The following is a 16573-nucleotide window of genomic DNA, read 5'->3' as shown; positions in this document are numbered from 1 at the left end:
TCACCGTCATCGTCGTCATCGTCATCATCATCCTCAGCAACGTCCGAGTCCCATTCCTCCTCCTCCTGGCTCTCGCCCCCACTCGCCTCACCCTCCTCAGTCGGAGCCTGTGCTCCATTGGGCATCGAGTACAACTCGGTGAGGGCCTGATAGACATCAAGACAAGGATCAATCGACCAATTGGCAGAATAAACAGAAATGAATATGACAAGAACACAGTGGAGAGCAGAGCAGGCATACCTTGTTTGGATCACTGTTGTGGTCGAGTGGAGGAATCCTTCTGGCTCCGCGTGGGTTATCCTTGTTTCCGGTAACGGCGGCCATCCATCTTTCCAGAGTGACATCGTCGACTGCTTCTGGATGGACTCGAGTCTCGTCTTCAGTCCCACAGTACAACCACATGCAGTGGCTCCGGAACTGAAGGGGCTGGATACGACGCCTAAGGAAAACCTCCAGGAGATCCATGCCCGTCACTCCCTCCCGAACCAACTGTACCACGCGCTCCATCAACATCTTCACGTCAGCTTTCTCCTCCGGAATCAACTTCAGAGAGGAGGGCTTGTTCACTCGGTCCATGGTAAACTGAGGGAGTCCACTCGACTGCCCCGGCGTCGACTGATCCTGGCAGTAGAACCAGGTCGACTGCCAACCTCTGACTGACTCGGGAAAAGTCATGGCTGGGAAGGTGCTCTTATTCCTCACCTGGATCCCCAGGCCCCCACACATTTGGACGACTCGGGTTCTTTCGTCGCCTGGGCTCGCCTTCTTCACGGTCTGAGAGCGACACGTGAATATATGCTTGAACAAGCCCTAGTGCGGTCGACAGCCCAGAAAACCCTCACACATGGACACGAACGTGGCAAGATAGGCGATAGAATTTGGGGTAAAGTGGTGGAGCTGCGCTCCAAAGAAGTTCAAGAAACCACGAAAGAAAATACTCGGCGGCAAAGAAAATCCACGATCGACATGGGTGGCCAAGAGCACGCACTCACCCTCTTCTGGCTGGGGCTGCCACTCCTTCCCCGGAAGCCTCGCAGCTCCATGGGGGATCAGGCCCTCGTTGGCCATGTCGAGGAGATCTTTCTCCGTGATGGTCGACTGGATCCAATCTCCTTGGACCCAGCCCTTCGGCAGGCGGGATCTAGACGAAGACCCGCCGCGGCTGGTGGATCTCCCCTTCGCCTTCTCCGTCGCCGACGCCTTCTTCGCGCGTTCCAGCACCGCCGTCTTCTCCTTGGCCATGGTTGCCGGTGAGACGCGCAAGGAGAGGTTGGGCGGAGGCGAGAGCGAGCGCGTCGGGCAGAGACGAAGGGAGCAGAGAAAGAGAATGCTGAGGCACTGTACAAAAAACCCTCGCCGGGCGCATTTATAAGGTCCCTTCCGAGTGGATGACAGGTGGGCCCGGTCGATCTAATCATATCCAGGAACAGTTATGCAGGAGGGATACGTGGCGAAGAAAGCGGCGCGGGGATCAAGGCGTCTATGTCCCGTCCCGTCCAAACGCCGCGGTCCGCTCCGCTTCGCGCGCTTCCCCAAATTTCACATCACGCGGAATCCGCGAACGGCAGACCGGTCTGTCAGACGCGGGATCTCCTGAGATCCGTCGCTCGGAAATCGTCAAAGCCCGAAAGATCACTCGGCGAAAGAAGAGAATGGATCGAGTCGACTGAAGACAAGTTGGTCACTATCAACGAAGAGATTCTTTGGTCCAGAACAATGCACAACCAGTGTGCAAAAGTTAATCGGAAATAACATCAACTCCTTCCTCACTCGAAGTCTCAATCCATTCGGGGGCTAATGATGGGGTCATGTACCTAGGGTAGGGTCACAGACCTGATCTAAGTACCCTGCCCAAGGACACCCTTAGAAGAGGTCACCTTCCAGTCGACCAATGAGGGACTCACTCGACTGACTTGAAGGACTCGACCACGAAGACTCACTCGACCACAAGAAGGTCAAGAGGCACTCTGCACTGCAACGGCCTGTAATTAAGTAGACTTTATGATAGTAAAGACACTTTATGTGGGGCGTTACCAGTAACGCCCCGGACTTAACTCACCTTAAACCCTCTCCTACGTGGGCTGGCTGGGGTCCTGGCGCACTCTATATAAGCCACCCCCCTCCACAGGTAGAGAGGTTCGGCACCCTGTAACTCATATACATATAATCCACTCGACCGCCTCCGGGCTCCGAGACGTAGGGATTTTACTTCCTCCGAGAAGGGCCTGAACTTGTACATCTCTTGTGTTTACAACCTCTCCATAGCTAGGACCTTGCCTCTCCATACCTACCCCCCCCACTCTACTGTCAGGCTTAGAACCACGACAGCACCCGAATGGGGTGATGAAAGCTGTTTTGATCTCGTCAGGTCCATACAGACGGATCTGATGGTACCCGGAATAGGCATCTAAAAAAGATAGTCACTCACATCCCGCAGTCGAGTCGACTATCTGGTCAATGCGGGGGAGAGGAAAATGATCTTTCGGGCAGGCCCGATTGATATGTTTAAAATCAATGCACATGCGAAGTGACTTGTCCTTCTTGGGGACCATGACAACGTTGGCGAGCCACTCGGAGTGGTAAATCTCTCGGATGAACTCCGCTGCTAAGAGCCGAGCCACCTCCTCACCAATAGCCTTTCTCTTCTGGACGGCGAACCGTTGGAGATGTTCTTTGACGGGTTTCACTTTCGAGTCGACTTGTAGGCGGTGCTCAGCCAGCCCCCTGGGAACACCCGGCATGTCAGAAGGCTTCCATGCGAAGATGTCCCAGTTCTCACGGAGGAACTGGATGAGCGCATCTTCCTATTTAGAGTCGAGTGTTGTTGAGATATGAGTCGGAACAGCACTGGGATCGGTCGGGTGAATGTGAACTGGCTTCGTTTCACCAGACGACTGAAAAGCTGATTCTGTAGCGGGCTTCTTGGCTCACAACAAATCACTCGGGTCTGCAGTCTTCTGGTACTCCTGCAGCTCCACCACTGCCATCTGAGCATCAGCAATCTTTGAGCCTTTCTGAAAACACTCTTCTGCTTTCTTCTGATTGCCCGTAACAGTGATCACACCTTTGGGACCAGGCATCTTCAATTTGAGATACACATAACATGGTCGAGCCATGAAGCGTGCGTAAGCTGGCCTGCCCAAAATAGCGTGATAAGCACTCTGGAAGTCCACAACTTCGAACGTCAACTTTTCTTTGCGGTAATTCTTGGAATCACCGAAAACCACATCAAGAGCAATTTGGCCGAGTGACTCAGCCTTCTTCCCAGGAATGACTCCATGGAAACTCATGTTGCTGGTACTGAGTCTGGACATCGGAATGCCCATCCCTTTCAATGTCTCAGCATACAGTATGTTCAAACCATTGCCACCATCCATCAAGACTTTGGTCAGTCAAGTGCCTTCAACAACTGGGTCGACCACCAAAGCTTGCCTCCCAGGGGTGGTAATGTGCGTTGGGTGATCGGACTGGTCGAATGTGATGGCAGTCTGAGACCACTTCAGATAACTGGGTGTCGTCGGAGCAACCATATTCACCTCATGGTTGATAACTTTCAGTCGACTTTTGCTTTCAACATCAGCAAAAATCATCAAGGTGGAATTGACCTGGGGGTATCCATCATCATTGTCTTCCTTGTCCTCAACTTTGTCCGACTCCTTTTCCTTATCTTTGGGATGTTTGCCCTGGAACTGCTGGATCAAGAGCCGACACTGTCGAGTGGTATGTTTCGGGTAAGTGAGCTTACCCTCTTCATCTTTCTTGGTGTGGATGTGACATGGCAAACCCAACACATCATTTCCGTCTTGATCTTTAACTTTCTTGGGGTTCCAAGGCCCTTTGGGTTTCCCCTTAAACTTTCCTTGAGTTATAGCCAAGGCTTCCCCAGGAGCGGCTGGCTCGGCTTTCCGCTTCTGTTTCCGATTGGAATTTCCTCCTCCGGTTTCTTGGGCGACTGACTTGTGCTTGCCACTCCGGAGTCGATCCTCATCTTCACCATTAGCGTACTTGGTGGCAATCTCCATCATCCGATTCAGAGACATGTCTCCGGTTCGACCGAATTTCAGATTCAGTTCTCTGTACTTGACGCCTTCTTTGAAGGCACAGACTGCTTGGTGATCAGGCACATTCTCTACCGTGTGATGTAACGTGATCCATCTCTGGATGTCATCCCTCAAGGATTCATTCGGCTTCTGCACGCAAGACCGCAGTTCCATCAGTCCTGTCGGTCGCTTGCTTGTTCCTTCAAATGTAGACAAACACCCGAGCGAGATCTTCCCAAGTGTAAATGTTGTTGGGTGCTAACTGATTCAGCCACGCTCTGGCCGAGCCCTCGAACATGAGAGGCAGGTGCTTCATGGCCACTTCATCATTGCCACCGCCAATCTGGACAGCCACTCGGTAGTCTTCAAGCCAATTATCGTGCTTGGACTCGCCAGTGAACTTACTGACTCCAGTCGCCAACCTGAAGTTGGGAGGAAGCACAGCGGCCCTGATGGCTCTACTAAAGCACTCTGGCCCTGAAACATGTACTCTGCTGCTGGTAGGTGCATCTCTGTCGTGACCTTCTCGGTGAGCTCTGTTCCTGTCAACCAAACCTTGAACGAGAATGGATCTCGCATCAAAGCCTGGTTCCCTAGGGTCGAGTGGAATCCTTCGCCCAACACTATGAGGGCGCATGTCATCCTACTGTCGAGGCACATACGATCCACTCCTCGGGGGAGGGGTGGGCACTCAACGTCAATCGTCACGATCGAATCGGTGATCATACTGCTCACGGTTTCCGTACTGATCACGCCGGTCCCCACGTCCCTCACGCCTCGGGGGCGATCTTGGACTATGAGCCGACTGGACTGTGTCTGCAGCAATGGATCTGCTATGAATCCTGTTCCGCGACTGAGAAACAGCGGAATTCTGGTCTCCTGCTGCCCAGAGTAACGCTCTGATCTGCAGCAAGCCTCTGCCAGCCTCTGATTGGGAAGGCTGGATCGACTCTGCTATACGTGCTACAGCTGCTAAATTCTGAATCGGAGTTCGATATATCTGCTGGGGCGGAAAGAGCTGACATCGACTGGATTCCGGAACCCGTTGTCGCGCACGCTCGTCGAGTGCTTGCTGGAGGTTCTCCAGTCGAGTGCGCTCAGCCAAGTTCGCCAGGCGCGCATCCTCCAAGGCACGAGCCTCGGGGGTTTCTCCAACGATAGGAGTGTGCAGTGCATCCATGTTCCGGCGATGAAGTTCTTCTCTCTGCAGCGACGTGAGGGGCTCGGGGAGATATTCCTCATGGGGATGCGACGGGTCACCTCCACCTGCGCCTCCATCGGTGCGGGGAAAATCGGGAGGACTGCGCGGTCCATCGACCATCAGAACCTCCGCAGGCCGGATCACTGCTGTCGCACTCGGATGCGGTGTCTACGGAGCCAGTCAACAGGTCGAACAGGCCGTAGAGGGATTCTTCGGGCTCGATCGCCGTGACTTGAGGGGTGGCCGACTAGCGTGCCACCGTGTGTCTCACCCACCGCTGAAGTCTCGACCGACCGGAGCGCTTGCGCCGGCGGGAAACAGGGAGGGAGGACAACACATGGGTCGACCGATAATGGGTCGACGGTTGCCGCAAGAGGACGCCGCGAATGCACGCGCGAAAGTGTGTTGCCCCGCGGACAGGGAGGGCATCGACGTCGAGCGGAGCCTCCTGAAGCCAAGCGGAGTCGTCGGCGATGAACGTGAGCGCGCCGAGACGGATCTCGCGGCCCTCCACCAAAACTCCGCCAGAAACCATGATGATTTGGATCGGAAAATATCGCAACTCCTCCAACAAATCGCTAAGACACCGGCCCCGCGGTGGGTGCCAACTGTCGTGGTTCTAAGTCTGACAGTAATGTAGGGGGGTAGGTATGGAGAGGCAAGATCTTAGCTATGGAGTAGTTGTAAGCACACGAGGTTTACGAGTTCAGGCCCTTCTCGGAGGAAGTAATAGCCCTACGTCTCGGAGCTCGGAGGCGGTCGACTGGATTATGTGTGTATGAATTACAGGGGTCGAACCCTTTACACTGAGGAGGGGGGTGGCTTATATAGAGTTCGCCAGACCCCTCCGGCCCTCAGTTATGTAGGGTTTCAAATACATTAAGGTCGGGCGTTACTGGTAATGCCCCTAATAAAGTGCTATGATGACCATAAAAGCTACTTAATGACCGACTGTTAGCGTGTGGAGTGACTTTAGGTCTCCTGGCCGTCGAGTGGTTGGATCTTGGTCGAGTGATTGCTTCTTGGTCGAGTGTCTTCGAGTCTGTCAAGTGGAACACCTCCAAGTCGATTGAAAAGGTGATTTCTTCTAGAGATGTCCTTGGGTAGGGCAGTTAGGACAGGTCCATGACCCTACCATAGGTACATAGCTTCATCACCCCCCCTAGGGCGCTCCCCCTGCCTCATTGGCCCGTCGGTGCTCCACCGATGTACTCCTTCCTCCTATATATACCTACGTACCCCCAAACGATCATAAGAGGAGCCAAAAACCTAATTCCACCGCCGCAACTTTCTGTATCCACGAGATCCCATCTTAGGGCCTGTTCCGGAGCTCCGTCGAAAGAGGGCCGTCATCACAGAGGGCTTCTACATCATCCTAGCCCCTCCGATGAAGTGTGAGTAGTTTACCTCAGACCTTCGGGTCCATAGTTAGTAGCTAGATGGCTTCTTCTCTCTCTCTGAATATCAATACAAAGTTCTCCCCCTCTCTTGTGAAGATCTAATTGATATAATCTTCTTTTTGCGGTGTGTTTGTTGAGGCCGATGAATTGTGGGTTTATGATCAAGTCTATCTATGAATAATATTTGAATCTTCTCTGAATTATTTTATGTATGATTGGTTAAATTTGCAAGTCTCTTCGAATTATCCGTTTGGTTTGGCCAACTAGATTGGTAGTTCTTGCCATGGGAGAAGTGCTTAGCTTTGGGTTCGATCTTGCGGTGTCCTTTCCTAGTGACAGAAGGGGCAGCAAGGCAGGTATTGCATCATTGCCATCGAGGATAACAAGATGGGGTTTATTTCATATTGCATTTATTTATCTCTCTACATCATGTCATCTTGCTTAAGGCGTTACTCTGTTTTTAACTTAATACTCTAGATGCATGCTGGATAGCGGTCGATGAGTGGAGTAATAGTAGTAGATGCAGAATCGTTTCGGTCTACTTGTCACGGACGTGATGCCTATATACATGATCATGCCTAGATATTCTCATAACTATGCTCAATTCTGTCAATTGCTCAACAGTAATTTGTTCACCCACCGTAGAATACTTATGCTCTTGAGAGAAGCCACTAGTGAAACCTATGGCCCCCGGGTCTATTCTCATCATATCAATCTCCATCACTTTAATCTTGCTTTGCCTTTTACTTTGCTTTTACTTTTTTACTTTGCATCTTTATACCAAAAATACCAAAAATATTATATCTATCAGATCTCACTCTCGTAAGTGACCGTGAAGGGATTGACAACCCCTAATCGCATTGGTTGCGAGTAGCTATCATTTTGTGCAGGTACGAGGGACTTGAGCGTGGCCTCCTACTGGATTGATACCTTGGTTCTCAAAAACTGAGGGAAATACTTACGCTACTCTGCTGCATCATCCCTTCCTCTTTGTGGAAAACCAACGCAAGCTCAAGACGTAGCAAGAAGGATTTCTGGCGCCGTTGCCGGGGAGTCTACGCAAAAAGTCAACATACCAAGTACCCATCACAATCCCTATCTCTCACATTACATTAGTTGCCATTTGCCTCTCGTTTTCCTCCCCCCACTTCACCCTTGCCGTTTTATTCGCCCTCTCTCTCTATCCTGCCGCTCTTTCTCTATTTGTCGCTTTTGCCCGTTTCTTGTTTGCTCGTATGGTTGGAATAGTTAATTATTTATTACTAAACAGAGAACCTAAGATCTATGGATCCTCATCCACTTGCTAATCTTTTTAAGAGATCCAATTATAATGAACCAATTGCTAGTGAGTTTTGTGCACTAGATTATCTTTATGAAGTTTTGCTTGAAATTCGTGAATCTAAAAATTGTGATAAAGTACCTTATGGAGTGATTCCCGATGGATCTTTGAATAAAAAGCATGATTGCAATGATGATAGTATAAATTCTATTGATATAAATTGTGCTAATAATATGCAAACCCCTAAGCTTGGGGATGCTAGTTTTGCTATGACCTCTACTTGTTGCAATGATCATAATTGGGGTGATTCTTCTTACAATCTTGAAAATTTATTTAAGCCCCATGATGAATATGATATTGATAATAGTGTTTGCAATATTATTGAAAGTGGGTTTGGAAGAGTGTCAACTTTAGATCCCACATATTTGGAGAATGTTCAATCTTATGAATTTTTTGATAAAAGTGGGTTTGGAAAGGTCATGACTTTAGTTAATGTTAATCCCACTATTTTGGAAGAGTGTCAACTTTGCATGCATATGGACCGTGTTGAAAATATTTTGTGTGATAGATATTTTGTTGAATTTGCTTATGGTCCCTCATGCAATTATTATGAGAGAGGAAAATATGGTGGTAGAAATTTTCATGTTACTAAATTACCTCTCGTTATGTTGAGATTGCTATTGTTTCTTTCCGCTTCCTTGCATATGCCAGTTTTTGCTTGCCTTGACAATTTGTTTGCCTATAAAATGCCTATGCATAGGAAGTATGTTAGACTTAGATGTGTTTTTCACTTGTTTTATGATGCTCTCTTTGTGCTTCAATTCTTGTCTTTCATGTGAGCATCATTAAAATTATCAATGCCTAGCTTTAAGGATTTAAAGAAAAGCGCTTGTTGGGAGACAACCCAATATTTATCCTTCCTGTTATTTAATAAATAAATTATTTAGCCTCTGTTTTGGTTGTGTCTTTTGTGTTTAATTAGTGTTTGTGCCAAGTAGAACCGTTGGTAAGACTTGGGGAAAGTCTTGTTGAACTTGCTGTAAAAAACAGAAACTTTAGCGCTCATGACAACTGCTGCCATTTTTATTTGTGAGTGCTATTTAGTTAATTATTTTTGCATATGATTAATAGATAAATTCCTCACGTCCAGCAATTTATTTTAGAATTTTTTGGGTTCCAAATCTTGCGCTAGCTACAGATTACTACAGACTGTTCTGTTTTTGACAGATTCTATTTTTCGTGTGTTGATTGCTTATTTTGATGAATCTATGGCTAGTAAAATAGTTTATAATCCATAGAGAAGTTGGAATAAAGTAGGTTTAACACCAATATAAATAAAGAATGAGTTCATTACAGTACCTTGAAGTGGTCTTTTGTTTTCTTTCGCTAACGGAGCTCACGAGTTTTCTATTTTGAGTTTTGTGTTGTGAAGTTTTCAAGTTTTGGGTGAATTCTTTTGATGGGTCACGGAACAAGGAGTGGCAAGAGCCTAAGCTTGGGGATGCCCATGGAACCCCCAATATAATCCAAGGACACCAAAAAGTCAAAGCTCGGGGATGCCCCAGAAGGCATCCCCTCTTTCGTCCACTTCCATCGGTAATTTACTTGGAGATATATTTTTATTCACGAACATGATATGTGTTTTGCTTGGAGCGTCTTGTATTATTTGTGTCTTTGTGTCTTAGTATGCCACAATCATCCTTGTTGTACACACCTTTTGAGAGAGCCATACATGAATTCAAATTTGATAGAATACTCTATGTGCTTCACTTATATCTTTTGAGCTAAGTAGTTTTGCTCTATGTGCTTCACTTATATCTTTTGAGCTATGTAGTTTTGCGCTATGTGCTTCACTTATATCTTTTGAGCGTTATAATTTTGCTCTATGTGCTTCACTTAGATCTTTTAGAGCACGGTGGTGGATTTGTTTTAAAGAAACTATTGATCTCTCATGCTTCACTTAAATTATTTTGAGAGTCTCTTAATAGCATGGTAATTTGCTTAATAATAATATGCTTGGTATTCAAGATTTGTGAAACTTCCTTTTGAGTGTGTTGAATACTAAGAAAAGATTGAAGCATGATAATTGTTTTGAGATATGGAGGTGATAATATTAAAAGTCATGCTAGTTGAGTAGTTGTGAATTTAAAGAATACTTGTGTTAAAGTTTGTGATTCCCGTAGCATGCACGTATGGTGAACCGTTATGTGATGAAGTCGGAGCATGATTTATTTATTGATTGTCTTCCTTATGAGTGGCGGTCGGGGATGAGCGATGGTCTTTTCCTACCAATCTATCCCCCTAGGAGCATGCGCGTAATACTTTGCTTTGATAACTTCTAGATTTTTGCAATAAGTATATGAGTTCTTTATGACTAATGTTGAGTCCATGGATCATACGCACTCTCACCCTTCCACCTTTGCTAGCCTCTAATACCGCGCACCTTTCGCCGGTATCATACACCTACCATATACCTTCCTCAAAACAGCCACCATACCTACCTATTATGGCATTTCCATAGCCATTCCGAGATATATTGCCATGCAACTTTCCACCGTTCCGTTTATCATGACACACTCCATCATTGTCATATTGCATATCCCAGTACACCGCCGGAGGCATTCATGTAGAGTCATATTTTGTTATAAGTATTGAGTTGTAAGAAAAATAAAAGTGTGATGATCATCATTATTAGAGCATTGTCCCAGTGAGGAAAGAATGATGGAGACTATGATTCCTCCATAAGTCGGGATGAGACTCCGGACGAAAAATAAAAAAAAGAGGCCAAAGAAGCCCAAATAAAAAGAGGCCATAAAAAAAGAGAAAAGGCCCAAATAAAAAAATGATGAGAGAAAAAGAGAGAAGAGACAATGTTGCTATCCTTTTACCACACTTGTGCTTCAAAGTAGCACCATGATCTTCATAGTAGAGAGTCTCTCATGTTATCACTTTCATATACTAGTGGGAATTTTTCATTATAGAACTTGGCTTGTATATTCCAATGATGGGCTTCCTCAAATTGCCCTAGGTCTTCATGAGCAAGCAAGTTGGATGCACACCCACTTAGTTTCTTTTTGAGCTTTCATATACTTATAGCTCTAGTGCATCCGTTGCATGGCAATCCCTACTCACTCACATTGATATCTATTGATGGGCATCTCCATAGCCCGTTGATACGCCTAGTTGATGTGAGATTATCTTCTCCTTTTTGTCTTCTCCACAACCACCATTCTATTCCACCTATAGTGCTATATCCATGGCTCACGCTCATGTATTGCGTGAAGATTGAAAAAGTTTTGAAAAAGTTGAGTATGAAACAATTGCTTGGCTTGTCATCGGGGTCGTGCATGATTTAAATATTTTGTGTGGTGAAGATAGAGCATAGCCAGACTATATGATTTTGTAGGGATAACTTTCTTTGGCCATGTTATTTTGAGAAGACATAATTGCTTTGTTAGTATGCTTGAAGTATTATTCATATAAACTTTTGTTTTGAATCTTTTGAATCTGAATATTCATATCACAATTAAAAAGATTTGCATTGAAATTATGCCAAGTAGCACTCCGCATCAAAAATTCTCTTTTTATCATTTACCTACTTGAGGACGAGCAGGAATTAAGCTTGGGGATGCCTGATACGTCTCCAACGTATCTATAATTTTTGATTGCTCCATGCTATATTATCTACTGTTTTGGACTATATTGGGCTTTATTTTCCACTTTTATATTATTTTTGGGACTAATCTATTAACCGGAGGCCCAACCCAGAATTGCTGTTTTTTGCCTATTTCAGTGTTTCGGAGAAACAGAATATCAAACGGAGTCCAAACGGAACAAAATCTTCGGGAACGTGATTTTCTCACCAAACGTGATCCAGGAGACTTGGACCCTACTCCAAGGAGTTAAAGAGGAGGTCACGAGGGTGGGGGCGCGCCCCCCTACCTCGTGGGCCCCTAGGTGCTCCACCGACGTACTCCTTCCTCCTATATATACCTACGTACCCCCAAACGATCAGAAGAGGAGCCAAAAACCTAATTCCACTGCCGCAACTTTCTGTATCCACGAGATCCCATCTTGGGTCCTGTTCCGGAGCTCCGCCGGAAGAGGGCCGTCATCACGGAGGGCTTCTACATCATCCTAGCCCCTCCGATGAAGTGTGAGTAGTTTACCTCAGGCCTTCGGGTCCATAGTTAGTAGCTAGACGGCTTCTTCTCTCTCTTTGAATCTCAATACAAAGTTCTCCCCCTCTCTTGTGGAGATCTATTTGATGTAATCTTCTTTTTGCAGTGTGTTTGTTGAGACCGATGAATTGTGGGTTTATGATCAAGTCTATCTATGAATAATATTTGAATCTTCTCTGAATTCTTTTATGTATGATTGGTTATCTTTGCAAGTCTCTTCGAATTATCCGTTTGGTTTGGCCAACTAGATTGGTAGTTCTTGCCATGGGAGAAGTGCTTAGCTTTGGGTTCGATCTTGCGGTGTCCTTTCCCAGTGACAGAAGGGGCAGCAAGGCACGTATTGCATCGTTGCCATCGAGGATAACAAGATGGGGTTTATTTCATATTGCATGAATTTATCTCTCTACATCATGTCATCTTGCTTAAGGCGTTACTCTATTTTTAACTTAATACTCTAGATGCATGCTGGATAGCGGTCGATGAGTGGAGTAATAGTAGTAGATGCGGAATCGTTTCGGTCTACTTGTCACGGAAATGATGCCTATATACATGATCATGCCTAGATATTCTCATAACTATGCTCAATTCTGTCAATTGCTCAACAGTAATTTGTTCACCCACTGTAGAATACTTATGCTCTTGAGAGAAGCCACTAGTGAAACCTATGGCCCCCGGGTCTATTCTCATCATATCAATCTCCATCACTTTAATCTTGCTTTGCCTTTTACTTTGCTTTTACTTTTTACTTTGTATCTTTATACCAAAAATACCAAAAATATTATATCTATCAGATCTCACTCCCGTAAGTGACCGTGAAGGGATTGACAACCCCTAATCGTGTTGGTTGCGAGTAGCTATCGTTTTGTGCAGGTACGAGGGACTTGAGCGTGGCCTCCTACTGGATTGATACCTTAGTTCTCAAAAACTGAGGGAAATACTTACTCTACTCTGCTGCATCATCCCCTCCTCTTCGGGGAAAACCAACGCAAGCTCAAGACGTAGCAGCCAGCACCCGCGGGCGCTGCCGCACGAGCTGGGCTGAGGCCGGCTGTGCTGCAGTTTTATTTATTCTCTGTCGTTTTCTTTTATACAGTTTTATTCAAGAGTGACAGAAAAAGTTTCTGAAAATGCAAACAGAAAATTTTCAGAAAAGAAATGTTCATGAATTTTATAAAGAAAATTAAAAGAAGTTCATGATTTCTTATTCGGTCAAGGAAAAGTTTTTGTAAAATAGTAAAAAGTTCATGAATTTTTTATTCATGTTTTTCCGCTGCGTAAATAATTAGTGCTTTTTTACATAGAAAATAAAAGTTTACATAGTATGTTTTTAAGAGCATGTTAAAGTGATTATTAAAATGAATATGATTATGTTATTTTTATGACCAACATTGTTAATAACATGATCATGTTTTATTATTGAAATTTAAAGGTGCATTTATTTCTAATTTTTTCCCAATGGAAATATAGATTTAATTGCATAGACAATTATATGTTTAATTTGACCAACGTTAGATTAGTGCATATGATTGTTATATTGATGTCACTTAAATTGTGATTTCAGGAGGCTTTCACTTGATGAGTTGTCTAAAAGAAGTTCTGACACTCAGAGGTGACAATCACACTGAGTGGAGGAAGAAAGTTGAACTGGCATTTGTTTGTACTGATCTGGACTGGGTTCTGGATGAACCACAGCCGGTCAGACTTACAGAGCCAGTAAGAGAGACCACTGATGATGATGATGCATGGGCTAAAAATATGGGGGATTATGCTCCTTTGGAGATGTCCTACATCATAGACAACCAAAAGTGGGTCAATGCAAACAAAAAGTGCATGGCCTTTATAAAGAATACAATTGAGAGCACCATTGTGGGCTCCATTGCAGAGTGCACTTCCGCAGGGAAGTTGCTCACAAAGATAAAGAGCCAGTTCACTGGCTCTTCAAAGATATATGCCACTCAGGTGTTAAAATAACTGGTGACAGAACAATACACGGGTGGTGGAATAAGAGAGCACATCCTCAGGATGAGCAATATGGCAGCAAAGTTAAAGCCCATGGATGAGGATCTGGAGATCAAACCAAAGCTCCTGGTCCACCTGGTCATGGCTTCACTGCCAAAGGAGTTTGAAACTTTTGTTGTGAACTACAATATGTCACCTGGAACATGGGACATTGAAAAGACAATAGCGATGTGTGTCCAAGAAGAGGACAGACTAAAAGCCTCACATGGTGGTTCACTCAACTATGTGAAGGATCACAAGAAAAAGAACTACAATCAAAACAACAAAAGTTCTCCTTCAAAGCCACAAGGAAAAGCTCCCTATCAGCATCAGCGTCAGCAACAGCCTTTCCCAGTGGACAAAGACACCTGTCTCCACTGTAAGCAGACCGGGCATTACAAGAAAGACTGCCCTGTTTGGCTAAAGTCCTTAATGGCAAAGCAAGGTAACACCATTGTTTCCTTAGTTAATGAATCCTTGTACACATAGTTTTCGAAATCTACTTGGTGGATTGACTCAGGGGCAACTGTTCATGTTGCAAATTATTTACAAGGATTCCATTCGACCCGGACTACGCTAAGAATAGAAAGAGTCATTGAAGTAGCCAATGGAATTCAAGCGGAAGTTGAAGTTGTCGGCGACATCTCCTTGGAGTTAGCTAATGGATTCAAGCTTCTACTTAGAGATGTTCTTTATGTTCCTTCATGTAATAGAAACTTAATTAGTGTTTCATGTTTGGACAAAGAAAATTATGAGTGTTATTTTGGACATGGCAAGTGTGCCATATGGTATAATAATGCTTATGTGGGTGATGCTTTACTACACGATGAGCTTTATTTGTTATCACTTCGTGAAAAAGTGCATTCTGTATGCAATGTGAATGAACATGTTTCCGCGTCGAATAAAGAACAAAAGAAAAGAAAGAGAACATTTGACTCATCGAAATTATGGCACTGTTGCTTGGGCCATATTTCGAAGGGGAGAATAGAAAGATTAGTCAAAAGTGAAATTCTTCCTCCTTTAGAATTCTCAGACTTAGAACAATGCATAGATTGCATTAAAGGAAAGTATATAAAACAAATCAAAAAAGGTGCAATCCATAGCACAAGCACACTAGAAATCATCCACACTGACATTTGTGGACCATTTCCGGTGAAAAGTGTGGATGGATATGACTCGTTCATAACATTCACAGATGATTACTCTCGCTATGGTTATATTTATCCAATCAAAGAAAGATCGGAAGCGTTGGATAAATTTAAAATATTCAAAGCTGAAGTTGAAAATCAGCATGATAAAAGAATAAAGATAGTAAGGTCCGACCGTGGGGGAGAGTACTACGGTCGGCACACTCCATATGGCCAAGTCCCTGGACCTTTTGCAAAGTTCTTGCAGGAGACTGGCATAGTAGCCCAGTATTCAATGCCGGGCGAGCCTCAGCAAAATGGAGTAGCTGAAAGGCGCAACCGTACACTTATGGACATGGTGCGCAGCATGATGAGTTATTCCAACTTGCCAATGGGGTTATGGATGGAGGCGCTTAAAACCGCCATTCACATTCTCAATAGAGTACCAAGCAAGTCGGTGCCCAAAACACCGTATGAGCTATGGATAGGAAGGGTGCCCTCCCTATAACACTTCAGGGTGTGGGGGTGCCCTGCTGAGGCCAAAATGTTTAATCCAAACATTGCAAATTTAGATCCCAAAACAGTAAGTTGCCACTTCATTGGCTATCCAGACAGATCAAAAGGTTTTCGTTTCTATTGCCCAGACAGATATACAAAGTTTGTAGAAATGAGACATGCAGTCTTCTTTGAGGACGAAATGATGAGGGGGAGCTTGGTAGCTCGGAAAATTGATCTTGAGGAGAAGAGGGTGCATGCACCTAATCCGATGATTCAGGAGCCATTTTTCTCACTACCAGTTGCAACTCCACCCATGACAACTATGGGGGTAGACCCGGAGCCTGTCCGTCAGGAGCTGACTGAACCTGTTGTTAAGCATGAAAGGGAGGTGCAACAGCAAATATTAGAAGAAGTGCCAGGAGTTGAGGCACAGAATGTGCCAGAAACTGAGGCCCTTAGAAGGTCTACAAGACTAAGAAAGTCAGGTATTTCTACTGACTTTAAAGTTTATAACACAGAAATGGTTCATATGGAAAAAAGATCCCACCTCATATGAAGAAGCCATGAGAAGTCCTCATTCATCGAAGTGGATGAAGGCAATGGAAGACGAGATGAAATCGATGAGTTCCAAAGATGCTTGGGACATAGAGGAAATTCCTAAAGGAGCCAAAACAGTAGGCTATAAATGGGTCTACAAAATTAAGTATGACTCTAAAGGGAATATAAAAAAGTATAAAGCACGACTCGTGGCAAAAGGATTTACACAAAGAGAAGGGATAGATTACAATGAGACATTTTCTCCAGTCTCATGTAAGGATTCCTTCAGAATCATAATGGCATTAGTTGCTC

Source organism: Triticum aestivum, chromosome 3A (genome assembly GCF_018294505.1).
Source record: "Triticum aestivum cultivar Chinese Spring chromosome 3A, IWGSC CS RefSeq v2.1, whole genome shotgun sequence".
NCBI lineage: Eukaryota > Viridiplantae > Streptophyta > Magnoliopsida > Poales > Poaceae > Triticum > Triticum aestivum.
This window is presented reverse-complemented; position numbering follows the sequence as displayed.